Source organism: Pseudophryne corroboree, chromosome 5 (assembly GCF_028390025.1).
Source record: "Pseudophryne corroboree isolate aPseCor3 chromosome 5, aPseCor3.hap2, whole genome shotgun sequence".
Lineage (NCBI taxonomy): Eukaryota > Metazoa > Chordata > Amphibia > Anura > Myobatrachidae > Pseudophryne > Pseudophryne corroboree.
This window is the reverse complement of record NC_086448.1, coordinates 558,645,011-558,670,190: the sequence shown is the minus strand read 5'-3', so window position 1 is coordinate 558,670,190 and position 25,180 is coordinate 558,645,011.

Below are 25,180 nucleotides of genomic sequence, written 5' to 3'. Positions count from 1 at the left end.
AGAATTCTCCTAGCTTGACCTCTCCAGCACAAACTAGAAGCGGACGTTTCCCGGACGTAGATTGCAAGTTTTAACAAAGTGATCAGATGCACCACAATACAGGCAGAGGTTCCCTTGTCGCCGTCTCTGACGTTCTTTATTGGAGAGGCGGGAGTGATTAATCTGCATGGGTTCTACCGCAGTTGGTGATGGTGTTGGTGGAAGAACAACTCTAGGCTTAGGGCAATCTGACTGCAACCTCTCCATACAGCGTTTTCTGTACCTCAGGTCTAACTTATTGCATAAAGAAATTAGTTTATTCAACTTATCAGGTATGTCCTGAGTTGCGAGGTCATCTTTGATCTTTTCGGAGCGACCGCTCCAGAAAGCTGCAATGAGAGCCTCCTCGTTCCAGTTCAGTTCTGAGGAAAGGGTGTGAAACTGGATCACGTACTGACTGACCGTACGCGTGCCCTGATGCAGACGCAGGATCTCCAATGAGGCGGCTGAAGTCCTGCCTGGTTCGTCGAAGATTTTTCGGAAGGTGGCCACGAATTCTGGATAGTTAGATAAGATGGGATCCATCCTCTCCCACAAAGGTGAAGCCCATTCCAACGCTTGCCCGGTAAGTAAATAAATTATATAGGCTACTTTGGTTCATGCTGATGGGAAGTTGGCCGACTGTAGTTCGAACTGGATTTCGCACTGGTTAAGAAACCCGCGGCATTGTTTTGGATTCCCATCAAATTTACTGGGAGGTGGCAAATGCAACCGTGGAAGTGGTACTGGTACAGGAGGAAGCGGGACCGGAGGTGCTAATGTGGGAGCAGCTGTAGATACTTGAGAGGCCATCATGGCAACACAGAGAGAATCGAGACGTTCGGACATACTCTGCATGAACTGCACGATTTGAGATTGTGTGGTCTCCTGCTTACTTAAGCGAGACCAGATATCTGCAGTTGAATCCCCTCCTGAGGCATGATCACCCGTCGAATCCATTTGGCCAGTGCTTACTGTCACGTCTAGCAGAGTTTGAGGATCCGGCAGCTGAGATTTGCCCAAGGAGGTAGCAGGCTGTGAATGAACCAGATGAGGGGGCTGGATATAGTTCCTTCGCATGGGACACGGAGCAATGAAGAACGTAGGCGGGGTTTGAGAGTCAATGGAAAGTATTTATTATGTACAGGGCTTAGGTAAAGAACCGAGGCTGGGGCACGATGGTTAAAGACGTGGCTGGAGGCGAAGAACTGTGGACTGAGATTTGTAAGACAAGACTGTAGATGATGAACTATGGAACTGTGGATGGTGGTTGAAGACGTGGCTTGAGACAAGGACTGTGGACTGTGGTTTGGAAAACAGCTGAAGATAATAATCTGCAGGCTGTGGTCGGTAATACAGAGGCGTGGCTGGTGAAGGAGATCTGTGGAGTGTGGCCTGAAAGACGAGGCAGAAGACCTGGGGCCGACTGTGCCCAAAGAGTCTTACTGGACGGGTTTCCCAGGGGCGCTTCCGCAGGCAGTAGCAGGCTAGAAACGGCAGGGCTGCAGCAGCAACAGAGAACCGACCAAGCATGATCAGGAGGAACCAGAATACAGCAGGAATCCTGGGAGCACAGGCTAAAGCACCTACAACAGGGTTGTAACTTGAAGCACTGGCATCCCTGTCCTAAACCAGCCCCCTTTTATAGGGAGAGCTTCCCCTGGATTGGCTGGAAGAAACAAGAAACAGGAACTATGCTTAAAACTTGGTCTCCAACATGGCGGCGCCCAGTAATGCAGACCTTTTTGCAAAGCCCCAATGCTCACTGCCCCTGCTCTCCTAGCAATGGCTCAGCAAGAGCGACCCGCTGTAGCGGCGTCCCGCCGCCACGAGCGGACCCCCTCACCACCGCTACTACTGCCCACGGGTCCGGCGCAGCAGCCCACCTCCGCCGCTGCCCGCACATCGCCAAGGAAGCCAGCCCCGCGGCCCCAGCATACCGGTAAGACTCCGGACGCTGACAGGAATTTGTATCAGGTGGCAAAAGACTGGTGGATTTGGTGCAGTTGAAGATTATTTAAGTAAGAAAAAGGATAAGCACATGAGGGAAGAGGGCCCTGCTCATGAGAGCTTACATTCTAAAGGGGAGGGGTAGACAGACAGGGATGACACAGATGGGGTATATAGAGCGTGAGGAACAGAGGGTTAGGATAAGATTTGGCTGGGTTTGGTGAAGAAGTGGGTCTTGAGAGCCCGTTTGAAGTTTTGTAAAGAGGTGTAGAGTCTAAGGTGGAGAGGTAGTGAATTCCAGAGAAGTGTTGTAGCACGTGAAAAATCTTGGAGGTAGGAGTGGGAGGAAGTAATCCGTAGGCAGGAGAGTCGGCGTGCATTAGCAGAGCGAAGAGGATGGGTGGGAGTGTAAAGGGATATAAGGTCAGAGATGTAGATGCGAGAGGAGTGGTTGAGGGCTTTGTAAGTGAGTGTGAGAAGCTTGAAATGTTTTCTGAAAGAGAAGGGGAGCCAGTGAAGGGCTTGTAAGAGAGGAGAGGTGGACGTAGTGCATTTGGTGAGGAAAATGAGCCGGGCAGCAGCACTGAGGATAGATTGGTGTGGAGAGAGGTATTTGTCAGGAATCCCAGTGAGGAGGAGATTACAGTAGTCCAGTCTTGAGATGACCAGTGAGTGGATAAGGGTCTTAGTAGCATCCTGGGTCAGAAAGGGTCTGATCCTGGAAATATTTTTTAGATGAAAACGGCAGGTTTGTGAGAGGTGCTGAATGTGTGGTTTGAAGGAGAGGGAGGAGTCAAGGATTACTCCAAGACAGCGCACTTGGGGGCTAGAAGACATAGTAGGGCCATCAATAGATAATGAGATTGTAGGAGGTGAGGTTATGCGGGAGGAAGGGAAGATGATCAGCTCGGTCTTAGACATGTTAAGTTTAAGAAAGCGCTGGGACATCCAAACAGAGATAGCAGAGAGACAGTTGGAGATACGAGTGATGAGAGCAGGGGAGAGGTCTGGAGAGGAAAGATAGATTTGAGTGTCATCAGCATAGAGATGATATTGGAAACCAAAAAAACTAATGAGCTTACCTAGTTAGGACATATAGAGAGAGAAAAGAAGAGGACCAAGGACAGAATCTTGGGGTACACCTACAGTTAGTGGAAGTGAGGGGGAGGTGGAGTCATGAGAGGAGACAGAGAATGAATGGTCAGAAAGGTAGGAAGACAGCCAAGAGAGGGCAGTATCATGCAGACCAATGGAGTGAAGGATTTGCAGTAGGAGAGGATGGTCCACTGTGTCAAAAGCAGCAGAGAGATCAAGTAGAATAAGTAGAGAGTAGTGTCCCTTAGATTTAGCAGCATGAAGGTTATTGCATACTTTTGTAAGAGCAGTTTCAGTGGAGTGGAGAGGACGGAAGTCAGACTGGAATGGGTCAAGTAGTGAGTGTGAGAAAACAAGGAAGTAAGGCGGTTGTAGACAATATGCTCAAGTCATTAGTTGGAGAGAGTGTTTGGATCAAGGGTAGGTTTTTTAAGAATAGGAGAGATGAGTGCATGCTTCAATTGGAATTTGCTATAAGCATACTCCTTTAGTCTAGTATAATTGGCAGTTATTGGTATATGGGGAAGGTATTAGGCGTATAAACTATTTCTCACTGGGGTATATGAATGTTTTTTGCATATTTAGTTTGGCAGGTGATGATCTTGATAGTCTATATCTATATTTTAGTAGCAACCGTTAGACACATTTGAGTTATTTTAGCTCTAGATAGGTATTAGAGTGTTGTATATCGAAGGTTATGGGACAGTCTGCACATCTTTAATGTTGCAGGCTGGGGTAACATCGATATGAGCATGTTTATAGATATCCATATGAGTAGATATAGCATCTTCACTGAATATTTACATATGTCACTGGTATATGTATGTTTAAAAATGTGTCTTTATTATGTTCTTTGTTTATAGCTTGCATGTCCTGCTTAGCAACCACGGTGGGAGGCCCCTTCTAGGAACCACGGATCCAATCCCCTGTGTTTTCCGGACGACAGTGGAGCTAATGACACGCACGCTGTGCGTGTCTATGGCAACAGTGACGTCTACGGAGCAGGGGGAGATGGGAGGTGATGGCCTAAAGTGCGGACCCGGGGTGCGGCAACGAGGACGGCGCAAACTGGTGCAGGTATTTAAATGTTTGTTTTGTCATTGTGTGATGTTACTGTATTTGGTACTGAGGACGGGGCGTGAGCTCCGAAACGTCTGCCTTCAATACAACTTCTTTTTTGCTATATACAAGCCTCCAGTGCCGTTTGTTGTGGATCTGCATGCTGTTTAGTATCCAGGCACGGGGCGAAGCTGCTGATATTGATGGGAGTGCCGGCTGTTATGGACTATATATATATATATATATATATATATATTAGTGATGAGCGGGTTCGGTTTCCGAGAAACCGAACCCCCCCGAACTTCACCCTTTTTAGACGGGTCCGAGCCATACTCGGATTCTCCCGTATGGCTCGGTTAATCCGAGCGCGCCCGAACGTCATCATCCCGCTGTCGGATTCTCGCGAGATTCGGATTCTATATAAGCAGCCGCGCGTCACCGCCATTTTCACACGTGCATTGAGATTGGTAGGGAGAGGACGTGGCTGGCGTCCTCTCTGTTTATATAGTTGCACAGTTGATCTGATTGCTTAGCTTATTGTGGGGAGGATTGGGGAGCAGTTTTGCTAATAGTGACCACCAGTTTTTTATCCGTTCTCTGCCTGAAAAAAACGCTCCATACCATATCTGTGCTCAGTGTGCTGCATGATATATCTGTGCTGAGTGCTAACACTGCTTAATTGTGGGGACTGGGGAGCAGCTATAGCAGGAGTACAGTGCACAGTTTTGCTGATAGTGACCACCAGTATACGTTTGTCTGCCTGAAAAACACTCCTGTGGTGTCTTTTTTTATATACTATAAACGCAGTCTGCTGACAGTGTCCACCAGGTCCATTATACTGTATATAGCAGTACGGTAGGCCACTGCTCTACCTACCTCTGTGTCGTCACTCGTCGTCCATAAGTATACTATCCATCCATCTACATTGTATACCTGTGGTGTCTTTTTTTTTATACTATAAACGCAGTCTGCTGACAGTGTCCACCAGGTCCATTATACTCTATATAGCAGTACGGTAGGCCACTGCTGTACCTACCTCTGTGTCGTCACTCGTCGTCCATAAGTATTCTAAGTATCCATCCATCTACATTGTATACCTGTGGTGTCTTTTTTTATACTATAAACGCAGTCTGCTGACAGTGTCCACCAGGTCCATTATACTGTATATAGCAGTACGGTAGGCCACTGCTGTACCTACCTCTGTGTCGTCACTCGTCGTCCATAAGTATACTATCCATCCATCTACATTGTATACCTGTGGTGCCTTTTTTTCTTTATACTATAAATGCAGTCTGCTGACAGTGTCCACCAGGTCTATTATACTGTATATAGCAGTACGGTAGGCCACTGCTGTACCTACCTCTGTGTCATTACTCGTCGTCCATAAGTATACTATCCATCCATCTACATTGTATACCTGTGGTGTCTTTTTTTTAATACTATAAACGCAGTCTGCTGACAGTGTCCACCAGGTCCATTATACTGTATATAGCAGTACGGTAGGCCACTGCTGTACCTACCTCTGTGTCGTCACTCGTCGTCCATAAGTATACTAAGTATCCATCCATCTACATTGTATACCTGTGGTGTCTTTTTTTTTTAATATTATAAACGCAGTCTGCTGACTGTGTCCACCAGGTCCATTATACTGTATATAGCAGTACGGTAGGCCACTGCTGTACCTACCTCTGTGTCGTCACTCGTCGTCCATAAGTATACTAAGTATCCATCCATCTACATTGTATACCTGTGGTGTCTTTTTTTTTTATACTATAAATGCAGTCTGCTGACAGTGTCCACCAGGTCCATTATACTGTATATAGCAGTACGGTAGGCCACTGCTGTACCTACCTCTGTGTCGTCACTCGTCGTCCATAAGTATACTATCCATCCATCTACATTGTATACCTGTGGTGGCTTTTTTTCTTTATACTATAAACGCAGTCTGCTGACAGTGTCCACCAGGTCTATTATACTGTATATAGCAGTACGGTAGGCCACTGCTGTACCTACCTCTGTGTCGTCACTCGTCGTCCATAAGTATACTATCCATCCATCTACATTGTATACCTGTGGTGTCTTTTTTTTATACTATAAAAGCAGTCTGCTGACAGTGTCCACCAGGTCCATTATACTGTATATAGCAGTACGGTAGGCCACTGCTATACCTACCTCTGTGTCGTCACTCGTCGTCCATAAGTATACTAAGTATCCATCCATCTACATTGTATACCTGTGGTGTCTTTTTTTTTAATACTATAAACGCAGTCTGCTGACTGTGTCCACCAGGTCCATTATACTGTATATAGCAGTACGGTAGGCCACTGTTGTACCTACCTCTGTGTCGTCACTCGTCATCCATAAGTATACTAAGTATCCATCCATCTACATTGTATACCTGTGGTGACTTTTTTTTTATACTATAAATGCAGTCTGCTGACAGTGTCCACCAGGTCCATTATACTGTATATAGCAGTACGGTAGGCCCCTGCTGTACCTACCTCTGTGTCGTCACTCGTCGTCCATAAGTATGCTATCCATCCATCTACATTGTATACCTGTGGTGTCTTTTTTTCTTTATACTATAAACGCAGTCTGCTGACAGTGTCCACCAGGTTCATTATACTGTATATAGCAGTACGGTAGGCCACTGCTGTACCTACTTCTGTGTCATCACTCGTCGTCCATAAGTATACTATCCATCCATCTACATTGTATACCTGTGGTGCCTTTTTTTCTTTATACTAGTAGTACTAGTTTAGCAGTCTGCTGACAGTGTCCACCAGGTCCATTATACTGTATATAGCAGTACGGTAGGCCACTGCGGTACCTACCTCTGTGTCGTCACTCGTCGTCCATAAGTATACTATCCATCCATCTACATTGTATACCTGTGGTGGCTTTTTTTCTTTATACTAGTTTAGCAGTTTGCTGACAGTGTCCACCAGGTCCATTTATTATACTGTATATAGCAGTACGGTAGGCCACTGCTGTACCTACCTCTGTGTCGTCACTCATTGTCCATAAGTATACTATCCATCCATCTACATTGTATACCTGTGGTGCCTTTTTTTCTTTATACTAGTAGTACTAGTTTAGCAGTCTGCTGACAGTGTCCACCAGGTCCATTATACTGTATATAGCAGTACGGTAGGCCACTGCTGTACCTACCTCTGTGTCGTCACTCGTCATCCATAAGTATACTATCCATCCATCTACATTGTATACCTGTGGTGGCTTTTTTTCTTTATACTAGTAGTACTAGTTTAGCAGTCTGTTGACAGTGTCCACCAGGTCCATTATACTGTATATAGCAGTACGGTTGGCCACTGCTGTACCTACCTCTGTGTCATCACTCGTCGTCCATAAGTATACTATCCATCCATCTACATTGTATACCTGTGGTGGCTTTTTTTCTGTATACTAGTAGTACTAGTTTAGCAGTCTGCTGACAGTGTCCACCAGGTCCATTATACTGTATATAGCAGTACGGTAGGCCACTGCTGTACCTACCTCTGTGTCGTCACTCGTCGTCCATAAGTATACTATCCATCCATCTACATTGTATACCTGTGGTGCCTTTTAGTTGTGCGCATTAAAATATGGAGAACAAAAATGTGGAGGTTAAAAAAATAGGGAAAGATCAAGATCCACTTCCACCTCGTGCTGAAGCTGCTGCCACTAGTCATGGCCGAGACGATGAAATGCCATCAACGTCGTCTGCCAAGGCCGATGCCCAATGTCATAGTACAGAGCATGTAAAATCCAAAACACAAAAAATCAGTAAAATGACCCAAAAATCAAAATTAAAAGCGTCTGAGGAGAAGCGTAAACTTGCCAATATGCCATTTACGACACGGAGTGGCAAGGAACGGCTGAGGCCCTGGCCTATGTTCATGGCTAGTGGTTCAGCTTCACATGAGGATGGAAGCACTCATCCTCTCACTAGAAAAAAGAAAAGACTTAAGCTGGCAAAAGCACAGCAAAGAACTGTGCGTTTTTCGAAATCACAAAGTCCCAAGGAGAGTCCAATTGTGTCGGTTGCGATGCCTGACCTTCCCAACACTGGACGGGAAGAGGTTGCGCCTTCCACCATTTGCACGCCCCCTGCAAGTGCTGGAAGGAGCACCCGCAGTCCAGTTCCTGATAGTCAAATTGAAGATGTCAGTGTTGATGTACACCAGAATGAGGATATGGGTGTTGCTGGCGCTGGGGAGGAAATTGACAAGGAGGATTCTGATGGTGAGGTGGTTTGTTTAAGTCAGGCACCCGGGGAGACGCCTGTTGTCCGTGGGAGGAATATGGCCATTGACATGCCTGGTCAAAATACAAAAAAAATCAGCTCTTCGGTGTGGAATTATTTCAACACAAATGCGGACAACAGGTGTCAAGCCGTGTGTTGCCTTTGTCAAGCTGTAATAAGTAGGGGTAAGGACGTTAACCACCTCGGAACATCCTCCCTTATACGTCACCTGCAGCGCATTCATCATAAGTCAGTGACAAGTTCAAAAACTTTGGGCGACAGCGGAAGCAGTCCACTGACCAGTAAATCCCTTCCTCTTGTAACCAAGCTCCTGCAAACCACACCACCAACTCCCTCAGTGTCAATTTCCTCCTTACCCAGGAAAGCCAATAGTCCTGCAGGCCATGTCACTGGCAAGTCTGACGAGTCCTCTCCTGCCTGGGATTCCTCCGATGCATCGTTAAGTGTAACGCCTACTGCTGCTGGCGCTGCTGTTGTTGCTGCTGGGAGTCGATCGTCATCCCAGAGGGGAAGTCGGAAGACCACTTGTACTACTTCCAGTAAGCAATTGACTGTACAACAGTCCTTTGCGAGGAAGATGAAATATCACAGCAGTCATCCTGCTGCAAAGCGGATAACTGAGGCCTTGGCAGCCTGGGCGGTGAGAAACGTGGTTCCGGTATCCATCGTTAATTCAGAGCCAACTATAGACTTGATTGAGGTACTGTGTCCCCGGTACCAAATACCATCTAGGTTCCATTTCTCTAGGCAGGCGATACCGAAAATGTACACAGACCTCAGAAAAAGACTCACCAGTGTCCTAAAAAATGCAGTTGTACCCAATGTCCACTTAACCACGGACATGTGGACAAGTGGAGCAGGGCAGACTCAGGACTATATGACTGTGACAGCCCACTGGGTAGATGTATTGCCTCCCGCTGCAAGAACAGCAGCGGCAGCACCAGTAGCAGCATCTCGCAAACGCCAACTCGTTCCTAGGCAGTCTACGCTTTGTATCACCGCTTTCCAGAATACGCACACAGCTGAAAACCTCTTACGGCAACTGAGGAAGATCATCGCAGAATGGCTTACCCCAATTGGACTCTCCTGGGGATTTGTGACATCGGACAACGCCAGCAATATTGTGCGTGCATTACATCTGGGCAAATTCCAGCACGTCCCATGTTTTGCACATACCTTGAATTTGGTTGTGCAGAATTATTTAAAAAACGACAGGGGCGTGCAAGAGATGCTGTCGGTGGCCCGAAGAATTGTGGGCCACTTTCGGCGTTCAGGCACCGCGTACAGAAGACTGGAGCACCACCAAAAATACCTGAACCTGCCCTGCCATCATCTGAAGTAAGAGGTGGTAATGAGGTGGAATTCAACCCTCTATATGCTTCAGAGGATGGAGGAGCAGCAAAAGGCCATTCAAGCCTATACATCTGGCCACGATATAGGCAAAGGAGGTGGAATGCACCTGTCTCAAGCGCAGTGGAGGATGATTTCAACGTTGTGCAAGGTTCTGCAACCCTTTGAACTTGCCACACGTGAAGTCAGTTCAGACACTGCCAGCCTGAGTCAGGTCATTCCCCTCATCAGGCTTTTGCAGAAGAAGCTGGAGACATTGAAGGAGGAGCTAAAACAGAGCGATTCCGCTAGGCATGTGGGACTTGTGGATGGAGCCCTTCATTCGCTTAACCAGGATTCACGGGTGGTCAATGTATTGAAATCGGAGCACTACATTTTGGCCACTGTGCTCGATCCTAGATTTAAAACCTACGTTGTATCTCTCTTTCCGGCAGACACAAGTCTGCAGGGGTTCAAAGACCTGCTGGTGAGAAAATTGTCAAGTCAAGCGGAACGTGACCCGTCAACAGCTCCTCCTTCACATTTTCCTGCAACTGGGGGTGAGAGGAAAAGGCTAAGAATTCCGAGCCCACCCGCTGGCGGTGATGCAGGGCAGTCTGGAGCGAGTGCTAACATCTGGTCCGGACTGAAGGACCTGCCAACGATTACTGACATGTCGTCTACTGTCACTGCATATGATTCTCTCACCATTGAAAGAATGGTGGAGGATTATATGAGTGACCGCATCCAAGTAGGCACGTCAGACAGTCCGTACGTATACTGGCAGGAAAAAGAGGCAATTTGGAGGCCCTTGCAGAAACTGGCTTTATTCTACCTAAGTTGCCCTCCCTCCAGTGTGTACTCCGAAAGAGTGTTTAGTGCAGCCGCTCACCTTATCAGCAATCGGCGTACGAGGTTACTTCCAGAAAATGTGGAGAAGATGATGTTCATTAAAATGAATTATAATCAATTCCTCCGTGGAGACATTCACCAGCAGCAATTGCCTCCAGAAAGTACACGGGGACCTGAGATGGTGGATTCCAGTGGGGAAGAATTAATAATCTGTGAGGAGGGGGATGTACACAGTGAAAGGGGTGATGAATCGGACGATGAGGAGGAGGTGGACATCTTGCCTCTGTAGAGCCAGTTTGTGCAAGGAGAGATTGATTGCTTCTTTTTTGGTGGGGGCCCAAACCAACCAGTCTTTTCAGTCACAGTCGTGTGGTAGACCCAGTCACTGAAATGATGGGTTCGTTAAAGTGTGCATGTCCTGTTTATACAACATAAGGGTGGGTGGGAGGGCCCAAGGACAATTCCATCTTGCACCTCTTTTTTCTTTCATTTTTCTTTGCATCATGTGCTGTTTGGGGAGTATTTTTTTGAAGGGCCATCCTGCGTGACACTGCAGTGCCACTCCTAGATGGGCCAGATGTTTGTGTCGGCCACTTGGGTCGCTTAGCTTACTCACACAGCTACCTCATTGCGCCTCTTTTTTTCTTTGCGTCATGTGCTGTTTGGGGAGTATTTTTTTGAAGGGCCATCCTGCGTGACACTGCAGTGCCACTCCTAGATGGGCCAGATGTTTGTGTCGGCCACTTGGGTCGCTTATCTTAGTCACACAGCTACCTCATTGCGCCTCTTTTTTTCTTTGCATCATGTGCTGTTTGGGGACAAGTTTTTTGAAGGGCCATCCTGTCTGACACTGCAGTGCCACTCCTAGATGGGCCAGGTGTTTGTGTCGGCCACTTGGGTCGCTTAGCTTAGCCATCCAGCGTCCTCGGTGCAAATTTTAGGACTAAAAATAATATTGTGAGATGTGAGGTGTTCAGAATAGACTGAAAATGAGTGGAAATTATGGTTATTGAGGTTAATAATACTATGGGATCAAAATGACCCCCAAATTCTATGATTTAAGCTGTTTTTGAGGGTTTTTAGAAAAAAACACCCGAATCCAAAACACACCCGAATCCGACAAAAAAATTTCGGTGAGGTTTTGCCAAAACGCGTCCGAACCCAAAACTCGGCCGCGGAACCGAACCCAAAACACAAAACCCGAAAAATTTCCGGTGCACATCACTAATATATATATATATATATATATACACACACACAAACACACACACACACACACACACACACACACACACACACACACATATACAGGGAGCTCAAGGGATTTCGCTAGAAAAATGAATCACATCAGAAGCAGCCTCTTTCAATGTTTCGAGGCTTTATCTCTTCATCAGGATAATGAGATAAATAAAGCCTCGAAACATTGATAGAAGCTGCTGTGATGTGATTCATTCTTGTACTGAAATCCCGTGAGCTCCCTGTATATGTATTATATGTGTATCCCGCTGAGGAGAACTAGGAGAAGCACCAGGTAATTACTCCGTATTGAAATTGGATGTGCTGCCTATATTGTGGATATATATATATATATATATATATATATATGTACAATAAGGGTGTATAATGAGCGCTTAATACCTAAACGTTTACAATAAATACATAAAATAAAATTCGTGCATAACCATTCACGTCAATTCCAAACAGCACTCCCAAGTGTAGGGGCTGCAGTATAGACTTTCTTAATGACTCATATTTCGCTGAGTCATAAATAGAAATGTTCAATAGAAATAAAGTCTCTGCGCCTTCAGTGCTTTGGTGTGAAAACTTCCATCTGTGTATAACCAAAAAATATATATGCGTACCGGAAGTATGATCAAGTTGTGCCTGTAGTGGTATCTTTAATTGGTCATCTTCCCTTGTCCTCTTACTCCATGTATAAACGCCCTCAGCGAGGTGTTAAACCACAATTTACATAGGCAGAGAGGGAAGATGTGTCAGCAAAATGCTCTTACTATTATAAAGTGACTTGTGACATATTTGTGCCAATATATAAAATATTTTTTATATAAAGTGCTCTGTGCCTATAGTGTTTCTATAAACCACTATATTTTATGTGATTTCTAATATAAATAATCAGAATCACACCCAAGTGGCTAAAAGAATAAAAAATAATAAAATAATAAAAGGAAGGTAATAACTCACTCCTTTTAAGGATGCTGCTCCTATGAGGTGATCCTTGACAAAGTCTAGTACCTCTATAAAGAAAGTTTTTTTCTCATGGAAAAAAACAAAAAGAAAAAAAGGAGCTAATAGTGTGATATAGTTTTTCACAATTTTAATCACACACATACATAAACAATGGAATCGTACAATTTAAAAATCAATAATAAGCTTATCTGTTGTACAGGTCGTTGGAGAGGTAGTGGAAGCTGGCCCAACGCGTTTCGTCCCTTTAACAGCTTTTTTGGGACTTCCTCAGGGGTTATAGTGCATCTCCCTGCATTCCCATACTCTTTTATACCCTAAATGATCCTTTGGAACTCACTTCCGGTCACTCGCGACCGGAAGTGGCCCGTGCGCATGCTCCCAAATGACCCTATATTGTAGTTACTCCTGTGTGCGCGCCGGGAAACTACATTTCCCATAGTGCTTTGCGCCACACCAGAAGTACTACTATCTGATTTGTAGAGGAGCGACGCGTGACCGGAAGTGGTCACTCGAGTGTAAACATTGTGTCCTTACAGTGTTATCGTCCCTCCTATGTGAGCGCCAGGGAACTACATTTCCCATGGTGCTTCACGCTACATAGGAAATACTATTAGCCTATTTGTAAATGGGCAACACGTGACCGGGAATGGTCACTCGAATGTAAACACTGGATAATCACAGTGTTAGTGATCTATTAGATCAGAGATATTTATGCCCTTGAGACAACCTTATATATTAGAGGTATAAATAAAGTTAATATACACTTAATTAGTGTTGTGTGATCCTTCACTTTTTGCATTTGAATAATGCTATGCTTCTATTATTATAATTGGCTGTAACCATGACAACCCGTTTTCTGTTGGTATAATGACATATGGGGAATGCCTGGCAATGCATATTTACAAACATATTATACCATAATAATCCCATAAAACATATTCTAAAACATGATATACCGACTTGGATAATTTCATACGGTATTAAAAACATTAATCTTATACGTATAAATACATGCATAAAATATTATAATCTGTAGATAAGATCCAGGACCATTTAAATATATGTTCAGTATTATATAAAATATAAAATATAAAATATAGTGTCCCACTATTTAAATTAAAATGAGAGCAGATATAAACGAAAGAGGATAAGAGAATAAGGTATAAAATGCTGAGAGGATTATAAATAAAGAAATATCATTTCTATGTACATTGTTATGTCCATAAACAAAAAACCAAGAAACGCCAGTACTATATTTGTGTCACAGTGCACAGTTCCCGACGTTCCCTAGTTCAAAGTCAGAACCCAATGTTGCCATGTACTTTAATCATATGAATCGGTTTTTATTCCTATATCTTATAAAAAAGGTGCTAATTCATAATATTCATTAAGACCTGTAGGGGTTAATGTGTTTAATTGGTATATCCAATACATCTCTCTTTTAGCTAATTTGTTGTCACGATCTCCTCCTCTATCGCCCAGAACCACATGTTCTATGGCTTTGAATCTCACATCATCTGGATTTGCATTATGATATTTGTTAAAATGTCTTGGTACTGAATGGTTGTCCATCCTGTTTTTTATAGCTCTGATGTGTTCCTGTATTCTCAGTCGTACGGGTCTCTTTGTTTTCCCTATATATTTAAAACCACAGGAACATTCTAAAATATATACCACGTAAGTACTTGAGCAGTTCATCAGATCTTTGATTTTATAGGACTTAGACAAATCCATATTGCTGAATTGTTTGCCATCCTTATGTGTATATTTGCAAATACAGCAGTGATTACACTTATAGAAGCCAGTAGTTTTCATCCAGGAGTCTGTATTCTCCATGCGGATCGGTTTCAACATACTCGGAGCCAGTATTTCCTTTAAATTTCTCGCTTTTCTATAAATTATTCTTGGATGTAGAGGAAGTACAGGGTTCAACACTGCATCCGTCCGTAAAATATTCCAATGTTTGTTTATGGCTTTCTTGAGAATTCTTTCTCCACTATTATATGTAGTGATGAAGTTGAAATTTTGGTTTCCCAGGTCTTCCTTTTTCTTGTAAGTGAGCAGATCTTCACGTTTCACCTCACGAGTTTTTAGTTTTGCTGCTTCAATCACGGATGTTGGATAGCCCCTATCTTCAAATCTAGTAGCGTATGTTGTCATTTGTTGTTGGAATTCTTCCTCCTTCTTACAGTTTCTTTTAAGTCTGCAAAATTGGGAATAAGGAATATTTGTTTTCCATTTCTTCTGATGGCTACTTTTAAAGTGAAGGTAGCTATTCCTATCCACTTCCTTTATGTAATTCCTTGAGAATACAGTGCCTTCTTCTGCTATCAGTACCAAGTCCAAATATTCAATCTCCTTGCTATGTACTTTGAAGGTGAAAGACAAATTGAGGTCATTCGCTGCAATGTAATCCATAAATTCCAATAGGAGAGACTCCTCTCCCTTCCAGATTATTATAATATCGTCTATGTATCTATGATACAAGACAATATTCTCCTTAAACCTGTTGTTGTTGTATACATAACTCATTTCCCAACACCCCATGTGCAAATTCGCAAAGCTGGGCGCAAAAACTGTCCCCATTGCGGTCCCGCATATCTGGAGGTAAAAGTCACTCAAAAATTTAAAATAGTTATGTGTTAATATAAAAAGAATAAGATCACAGATAAAATTCTTATGTTCCTCACTTAATTCAGGATCCTGTAGTAAGAATTCTCTGCAGGAGGCTATGCCTTGATGATGTATTATGGAGGTGTAAAGAGATTGGAAGTCGATAGTCACCCAGAGATAATCATCCTGCCACTCAAAATTTTCTAGACATTGGAGAATTGCCGTGGTATCTTTCACATACGATTCAAGTTTTACCACATATTTATTGAGAAAAATTTCCACATATTCAGAAACATTTGCAGTCACAGAATCTATTCCTGCTACTATGGGGCGGCCGGGTGGGTTCGTAAGACTTTTGTGGATTTTGGGGAGGCAGTAAAAAATAGGTATTGTGGGATTGGTGTTCAGCATGAACTGATACTCATCTTTGTGGATAATACCACTTCTTAATCCTTCCAACAGAATGGTTCTCAACTCTGATATGGCTATGGGCCCCTCCCGTTTTTGCCATCACCACCCTCTTGCCGGCGGCTTCGGGACTTACCAAATGTATGAAGGGCTTTTTCGGATCTCCGCTTCATCGCCTGCAGTCTTCGACTTCGCTGTTGGTTTGCATGCAGTGCTGCCCCCTAGTCTCTGTTTGTCTGCCGGTGGCCATGTTTTTTTGTGATATTTTGAATAAAGTTAATTGTATCACGTGACACCATAGCATCCCTAGTGGTCTTCTGTGTTCTTGTTTAGTGTGTTTGAAGCTGGTTTACAGAGGATGTGCATGAGAACTACTACAGGCGCAGAGGACAGTGGGAAGGAGGTCTCGTGCGCATGCGCAGACCCGCACCGTTGCACGCAAGAACACAGGAGCACACTTCACTGCCGGCCCAACATAGCCCAGCGGTAAGAGACCTCGCCAGGGGGACATACATTCAGGTGAAGTGCGGGAGCATATCACCGGTAAAAAATTAAAATATGCCCCAGCACCCATAACGCACCAAAAAGAAAAAATTACACATCTACCCCTGGGTCTGCTGGGATTGAAAATCACTGTGCATGCGCTTTACTGCTGTGATAATGCCGTGATGCGAGACACGAAATATAAGGAACGAAAACAGTTCCTTCATATACCTACCCCTTATACTACATGTTGTGTTGTTAGCTCTTGTAAAATTGTATATAAAAAAGTATATACTACTGCTATTGTGGTTATGAGCTGAATCACTGGAGGGGGGTGATGCAGGCTCCGGGAAAGGGGTGCGGCCTCCCGGGAATTCTACAATCACGAATAATGCCTGCTACTTTCGTAATTGAAGGGGCATGCCCAGTGCTCTGTGAGCTGCCCCCAGCCTTTCTTTCTCCCGTGAATAGATGCTATACGCACAGCATCTACTCACTTCTGCTTTGATGGCAGAGCAGCAAGTGACAGGAAGCCTCCCAACTTCCTCCCTACCGTGGGATACTGCAACTGTTGGTGGGACAGCAGGACAGTCCTAAATAAGTGGCACTGTCCCATGAAAATCGGGACAGTTGGAAGGTATGATATTCTGTTATTATCATTTCTAATGTTACAGCCACTAAATGCTTATTTTGTACCCTTGAAATCCAATTTACTGTGGGGGTAATTCCAAGTTGATCGCAGCAGGAAATTTTTTAGCAGTTGGGCAAAACCATGTGCACTGCAGGGGAGGCAGATATAACATGTGTAGAGAGAAATAGATTTGGGTGTGGTGAGTTCAATCTGCAATCTAAATTGCAGTGTAAAAATAAAGCAGCCGGTATTTACCCTGCACAGAAATAAAATAACCCACCCAAATCTAACTCTCTCCGCAAATGTTATATCTGTCCCCCCCCCTGCAGTGCACATGGTTTTGCCCAATTGCTAAAAAATTTCCTGCTGCGATCAACTTGGAATTACCCCCTGTGTGTGTATTAAAATATAACATGTACATAGCACTGTATTCTCCACTGTACCTTGAATTTTTGATTCACATTGTCATCACTAGTCACTGCTAATATATTTATTCACTGCTGAAACAACTATCAACATTAGCAGTTAATAATTTTAGAAACACATTTCATTTCCTTTAATATTTTCTTTTTAACAGTGAACACTAAATAAAAACAGCACCAGCTCCCCTACACTACTTTCTGCGAAAGCTGCTTTCAATACAACCTGTACTTTACAGTTCTCTTGTAGAACAATGCTGCCACTACAAGGAGGAGTAGGCGGTTAGTATATACGGTTTTGGTCTTATCACACTTGTAAAATCTACATCTAAATATGTGCATGTTTCTGATAGAAAAGTGGGTTAGGGAGCTGCTCTGTTGCGTGATCGAACAGATGCACAAACAACAACATAAATTTTATACATTTGCATGCCATCGAACTGCACATCTGCTACTTAGCAATAATCCAATGTTGCCAATAATTTTCTAACTGACTGCAATTAGATTATTTTATTCAGGCTAATTCTACTATATATGCCTAGATTCCCTGTAGACATTAAACTAAACCTTCTGTTTTAAGTACATTTCTTCCTATCTAACTCATTTAGGGGCAGATGTAGTAAGCCTTGGAAAGTGAAAACCCTTAATCAATTATATTTTAATATTAGGATTATGTCATAATATATTTTTGTTATACAATTATTATATAGTTATTGGCTTATTGCAGATTTTTATTTATAAGTATTTTTATATACAGTATCTTACTTTATATAACTAGTGTTACTTTTCAGTCTATTAAATTAGTACATTTGTGGTATAAAACACTTAGGAAAGAATTCAAATGGGAGAAAGGTTAAGAGATGTAAAAAGCACCTTTGATCCCAATTACAGACTAATGGAGCTAATTGGAAACTTCCATTTGCTTAATTAGTCCTTTGGGGTGCAAGGACTTGCTCTGGGGGTGCAAGAAAAAATAACAGTGATTTTTATAGAAGTAACCTGTGGCTCATTTTCAGTCATCTAATTGAATTGGAGAACCCCATAGTTGCGAGATTGTGGTTTTTCAAATTTCCCTCCATCATAAAGTCTGAAATAATTGATCTAATTCAGATGTGGTTGGAGTTGCTATCACTGATGCTTTCTTGGAAACAGCAGTGATAGTGCTGTATGGTAATACAGCAGGAGGTGTCTATTACAAGCAGACGCCTCGTGCTGCAGTAGTGATCTGTGCTGCATCCTAGAATGCAGCATCAGATCACTGACACACCATTGGGCGGCTTGCGGCACCCATGGGGATGCGCAAGCCGCCCATTGCAGAGGTCGGGAAATTTCTGTGCAACCATGGAGAACCCTGGCCTCTTCTCTCACCATAAACAGCTGCAACATGCTTCCATTTTTCACAAACATTTGCCATCGCCACCCCCTCCCCACCCCCAAATGGTGTCAGACTGTTGGTTACTGACAGTCTGATATATGCCTGCTTCCAACGTTGTTGGTGGGTCCATGCCACCAACCAAGTGGGTATACAACCTGTGGTGAACGAAGCGAGCCACCGGGCCCAAAGTGTGACAAGCGCAGCAAGCCCGCAAGGGCACTCGCTGCCGGGATTCCAGCAGATGGCATTTCACTGCCGGTATACAGACAGCCAGCATCCCATCTGCTTATAAATCATACCGGATCCCTGAGTACATCTGCCACTAAGTGAGCAAAATAACATGTCCGTTAGGATGTTACGGACAATCAGCTCTTCTGGCCTCCACACTATCAGCCTGAAATCTACGAAGATCTTGATCGTGTGGAAATAAATAAGTTCATACAGGAAACACAAAATGCAGATGATCTGAAGAAAGTGATTCCTATGAAAGTGAGATGTCAGACTTTAAACAGCTATAATTACTGTAAACATTTTAGTCCAAATTGAGAGTTGCATGCATAAAAATATAGACTAGTTCCACAGAGTTCAATAGGTATAGGGTACGGATAACCTTAACAGCCACCAACAATGTGGGGAATACTGTTTGTTACGGTAACACGATTCCTGAAAAAACAGGTTGTTCAGATAAGTTTATATACTGTATATAAATTAATGTGAGCACTAGACGAGATCACAATACTGTGATATAGTAGAATAATACAAATAAAGAGAACACATCCAGACTGGAATCTGATATCTAGAGGAGGAGGTGGACCCCCAGGTGTAGGGGGCCCACCAGGAGTTTTCTCTGTACACCTATAGGCCAGACCAACCCCGATCTATAGTGTCAAATATTAATACTGTATTCCATACAGTATCCAGTGTATAAAAAGACCAATGTTTATATTAATGTCCATGTTTGCTACTAGGTTCTTCTACTGCTCCCCCAGACTCCCGTACTTGCTCCAACGTTCCGCAGAGTGGGAGATTGTGGATTGAACTTGGAAGCAATCCTCTAGAAATCCTGTGTTTGCCACTGGCCCATACAAGTCTACACTCAGAATTGCCCATAGAAGCATACACTCTCAATAGCTGTACAAGTAAGTGTACACTCTGAATATCTGTACAAGTGTACTATACACCCTGAATAGCCAGTAGAAGTGTACACTACACTCTGACTAACCTGTACAAGTGTACACTTGACTACAGACATGCGCAATGCGCAGTGATAAAAATAGCAAGATTTGTCAGTAAAACAGCATCTATTACAATACTAATCTTTTAAATATTGTAATAAGATAGGAAAACATGTCTTTTTAGTATAGCTACGGTATTCAAAGGAATCTAACAATAAGCTTCCTTCTCAACTAAGCATGTCAATATTTTATTATGCATGTTAAAACAGAATCCAATCTGTTTAGAATTTCATTGTTTCCCAAAAAAGTAACTTAAATAGAGTTACATTCCTGTTAAGCTCATATGATTTTATTAACAAAAATAAGTTTAGTGACATTTTTGACTTGTGAATGTATATATGCTGAGACTTCCCACAGAGAGATGATATAGTATGTATTAGAGATGAGCGCCGGAAATTTTTCGGGTTTTGTGTTTTGGTTTTGGGTTCGGTTCCGCGGCCGTGTTTTGGGTTCGACCGCGTTTTGGCAAAACCTCACCGAATTTTTTTTGTCGGATTCGGGTGTGTTTTGGATTCGGGTGTTTTTTTAAAAAAACCCTAAAAAACAGCTTAAATCATAGAATTTGGGGGTAATTTTGATCCCAAAGTATTATTAACCTCAAAAAACATAATTTACACTCATTTTCAGCCTATTCTGAACACATCACACCTCACAATATTATTTTTAGTCCTAAAATTTGCACCGAGGTCGCTGTGTGAGTAAGATAAGCGACCCTAGTGGCCGACACAAACACCGGGCCCATCTAGGAGTGGCACTGCAGTGTCACGCAGGATGGCCCTTCCAAAAAACCCTCCCCAAACAGCACATGACGCAAAGAAAAAAAGAGGCGCAATGAGGTAGCTGACTGTGTGAGTAAGATTAGCGACCCTAGTGGCCGACACAAACACCGGGCACATCTAGGAGTGGCACTGCAGTGTCACGCAGGATGTCCCTTCCAAAAAACCCTCCCCAAACAGCACATGACGCAAAGAAAAAAAGAGGCGCAATGAGGTAGCTGTGTGAGTAAGATTAGCGACTCTAGTGGCCGACACAAACACCGGGCCCATCTAGGAGTGGCACTGCAGTGTCACGCAGGATGTCCCTTCCAAAAAACCCTCCCCAATCAGCACATGATGCAAAGAAAAAGAAAAGAAAAAAGAGGTGCAAGATGGAATTATCCTTGGGCCCTCCCACCCACCCTTATGTTGTATAAACAAAACAGGACATGCACACTTTAACCAACCCATCATTTCAGTGACAGGGTCTGCCACACGACTGTGACTGATATGACGGGTTGGTTTGGACCCCCCCCAAAAAAGAAGCAATTAATCTCTCCTTGCACAAACTGGCTCTACAGAGGCAAGATGTCCACCTCATCTTCACCCTCCGATATATCACCGTGTACATCCCCCTCCTCACAGATTATCAATTCGTCCCCACTGGAATCCACCATCTCAGCTCCCTGTGTACTTTGTGGAGGCAATTGCTGCTGGTCAATGTCTCCGCGGAGGAATTGATTATAATTCATTTTAATGAACATCATCTTCTCCACATTTTCTGGATGTAACCTCGTACGCCGATTGCTGACAAGGTGAGCGGCGGCACTAAACACTCTTTCGGAGTACACACTTGTGGGAGGGCAACTTAGGTAGAATAAAGCCAGTTTGTGCAAGGGCCTCCAAATTGCCTCTTTTTCCTGCCAGTATAAGTACGGACTGTGTGACGTGCCTACTTGGATGCGGTCACTCATATAATCCTCCACCATTCTATCAATGTTGAGAGAATCATATGCAGTGACAGTAGACGACATGTCCGTAATCGTTGTCAGGTCCTTCAGTCCGGACCAGATGTCAGCATCAGCAGTCGCTCCAGACTGCCCTGCATCACCGCCAGCGGGTGGGCTCGGAATTCTGAGCCTTTTCCTCGCACCCCCAGTTGCGGGAGAATGTGAAGGAGGAGATGTTGACAGGTCGCGTTCCGCTTGACTTGACAATTTTGTCACCAGCAGGTCTTTCAACCCCAGCAGACCTGTGTCTGCCGGAAAGAGAGATCCAAGGTAGGCTTTAAATCTAGGATCGAGCACGGTGGCCAAAATGTAGTGCTCTGATTTCAACAGATTGACCACCCGTGAATCCTTGTTAAGCGAATTAAGGGCTGCATCCACAAGTCCCACATGCCTAGCGGAATCGCTCCGTGTTAGCTCCTTCTTCAATGCCTCCAGCTTCTTCTGCAAAAGCCTGATGAGGGGAATGACCTGACTCAGGCTGGCAGTGTCTGAACTGACTTCACGTGTGGCAAGTTCAAAGGGCATCAGAACCTTGCACAACGTTGAAATCATTCTCCACTGCACTTGAGACAGGTGCATTCCATCTCCTATATCGTGCTCAATTGTATAGGCTTGAATGGCCTTTTGCTGCTCCTCCAACCTCTGAAGCATATAGAGGGTTGAATTCCACCTCGTTACCACTTCTTGCTTCAGATGATGGCAGGGCAGGTTCAGTAGTTTTTGGTGGTGCTCCAGTCTTCTGTACGTGGTGCCTGTACGCCGAAAGTGTCCCGCAATTTTTCTGGCCACCGACAGCATCTCTTGCACGCCCCTGTCGTTTTTTAAAAAATTCTGCACCACCAAATTCAAGGTATGTGCAAAACATGGGACGTGCTGGAATTTGCCCATATTTAATGCACACACAATATTGCTGGCGTTGTCCGATGCCACAAATCCACAGGAGAGTCCAATTGGGGTAAGCCATTCCGCGATGATCTTCCTCAGTTGCCGTAAGAGGTTTTCAGCTGTGTGCGTATTCTGGAAAGCGGTGATACAAAGCGTAGCCTGCCTAGGAAAGAGTTGGCGTTTGCGAGATGCTGCTACTGGTGCCGCCGCTGCTGTTCTTGCGGCGGGAGTCCATACATCTACCCAGTGGGCTGTCACAGTCATATAGTCCTGACCCTGCCCTGCTCCACTTGTCCACATGTCCGTGGTTAAGTGGACATTGGGTACAACTGCATTTTTTAGGACACTGGTGAGTCTTTTTCTGACGTCCGTGTACATTCTCGGTATCGCCTGCCTAGAGAAGTGGAACCTAGATGGTATTTGGTAACGGGGGCACACTGCCTCAATAAATTGTCTAGTTCCCTGTGAACTAACGGCGGATACCGGACGCACGTCTAACACCAACATAGTTGTCAAGGACTCAGTTATCCGCTTTGCAGTAGGATGACTGCTGTGATATTTCATCTTCCTCGCAAAGGACTGTTGAACAGTCAATTGCTTACTGGAAGTAGTACAAGTGGGCTTACGACTTCCCCTCTGGGATGACCATCGACTCCCAGCGGCAACAACAGCAGCGCCAGCAGCAGTAGGCGTTACACGCAAGGATGCATCGGAGGAATCCCAGGCAGGAAAGGACTCGTCAGACTTGCCAGTGACATGGCCTGCAGGACTATTGGCATTCCTGGGGAAGGAGGAAATTGACACTGAGGGAGTTGGTGGGGTGGTTTGCGTGAGCTTGGTTACAAGAGGAAGGGATTTACTGGTCAGTGGACTGCTTCCGCTGTCACCCAAAGTTTTTGAACTTGTCACTGACTTATTATGAATGCGCTGCAGGTGACGTATAAGGGAGGATGTTCCGAGGTGGTTAACGTCCTTACCCCTACTTATTACAGCTTGACAAAGGGAACACACGGCTTGACACCTGTTGTCCGCATTTCTGGTGAAATACCTCCACACCGAAGAGCTGATTTTTTTGGTATTTTCACCTGGCATGTCAACGGCCATATTCCTCCCACGGACAACAGGTGTCTCCCCGGGTGCCTGACTTAAACAAACCACCTCGCCATCAGAATCCTCCTGGTCAATTTCCTCCCCAGCGCCAGCAACACCCATATCCTCCTCATCCTGGTGTACTTCAACACTGACATCTTCAATCTGACTATCAGGAACTGGACTGCGGGTGCTCCTTCCAGCACTTGCAGGGGGCATGCAAATAGTGGAAGGCGCATGCTCTTCACGTCCAGTGTTGGGAAGGTCAGGCATCGCAAACGACACAATTGGACTCTCCTTGTGGATTTGGGATTTCAAAGAACGCACAGTTCTTTGCGGTGCTTTTGCCAGCTTGAGTCTTTTCAGTTTTCTAGCGAGAGGCTGAGTGCTTCCATCCTCATGTGAAGCTGAACCACTAGCCATGAACATAGGCCAGGGCCTCAGCCGTTCCTTGCCACTCCGTGTGGTAAATGGCATATTGGCAAGTTTACGCTTCTCCTCCGACAATTTTATTTTAGGTTTTGGAGTCCTTTTTTTTCTGATATTTGGTGTTTTGGATTTGACATGCTCTGTACTATGACATTGGGCATCGGCCTTGGCAGACGACGTTGCTGGCATTTCATCGTCTCGGCCATGACTAGTGGCAGCAGCTTCAGCACGAGGTGGAAGTGGATCTTGATCTTTCCCTAATTTTGGAACCTCAACTTTTTTGTTCTCCATATTTTATAGGCAGAACTAAAAGGCACCTCAGGTAAACAATGGAGATGGATGGATTGGATACTAGTATACAATTATGGACGGACTGCCACGGTTAGGTGGTATAAAAAAACCACGGTTAGGTGGTATATATTATAATAATAATACAATTATGGATGGACGGACTGCCTGCCGACTGCCGACACAGAGGTAGCCACAGCCGTGAACTACCGCACTGTACACTGGTTGATAAAGAGATAGTAGTATACTCGTAACAACTAGTATGACACTATGACGACGGTATAAAGAATGAAAAAAAAACCACGGTTAGGTGGTATATATTATAATAATAATACAATTATGGATGGACGGACTGCCTGCCGACTGCCGACACAGAGGTAGCCACAGCCGTGAACTACCGCACTGTACACTGGTTGATAAAGAGATAGTAGTATACTCGTAACAACTAGTATGACACTATGACGACGGTATAAAGAATGCAAAAAAAACCACAGTTAGGTGGTATATATTATAATAATAATACAATTATGGATGGACGGACTGCCTGCCGACTGCCGACACAGAGGTAGCCACAGCCGTGAACTACCGCACTGTACACTGGTTGATAAAGAGATAGTAGTATACTCGTAACAATTAGGATGACACTATGACGGTATAAAGAATGAAAAAAAAACCACGGTTAGGTGGTAGGTATATAATAATAAATAATACAATTCTGGTCGGACGGACTGCCTGCCGTGTGCCGACACAGAGGTAGCCACAGCCGTGAACTACCGCACTGTACA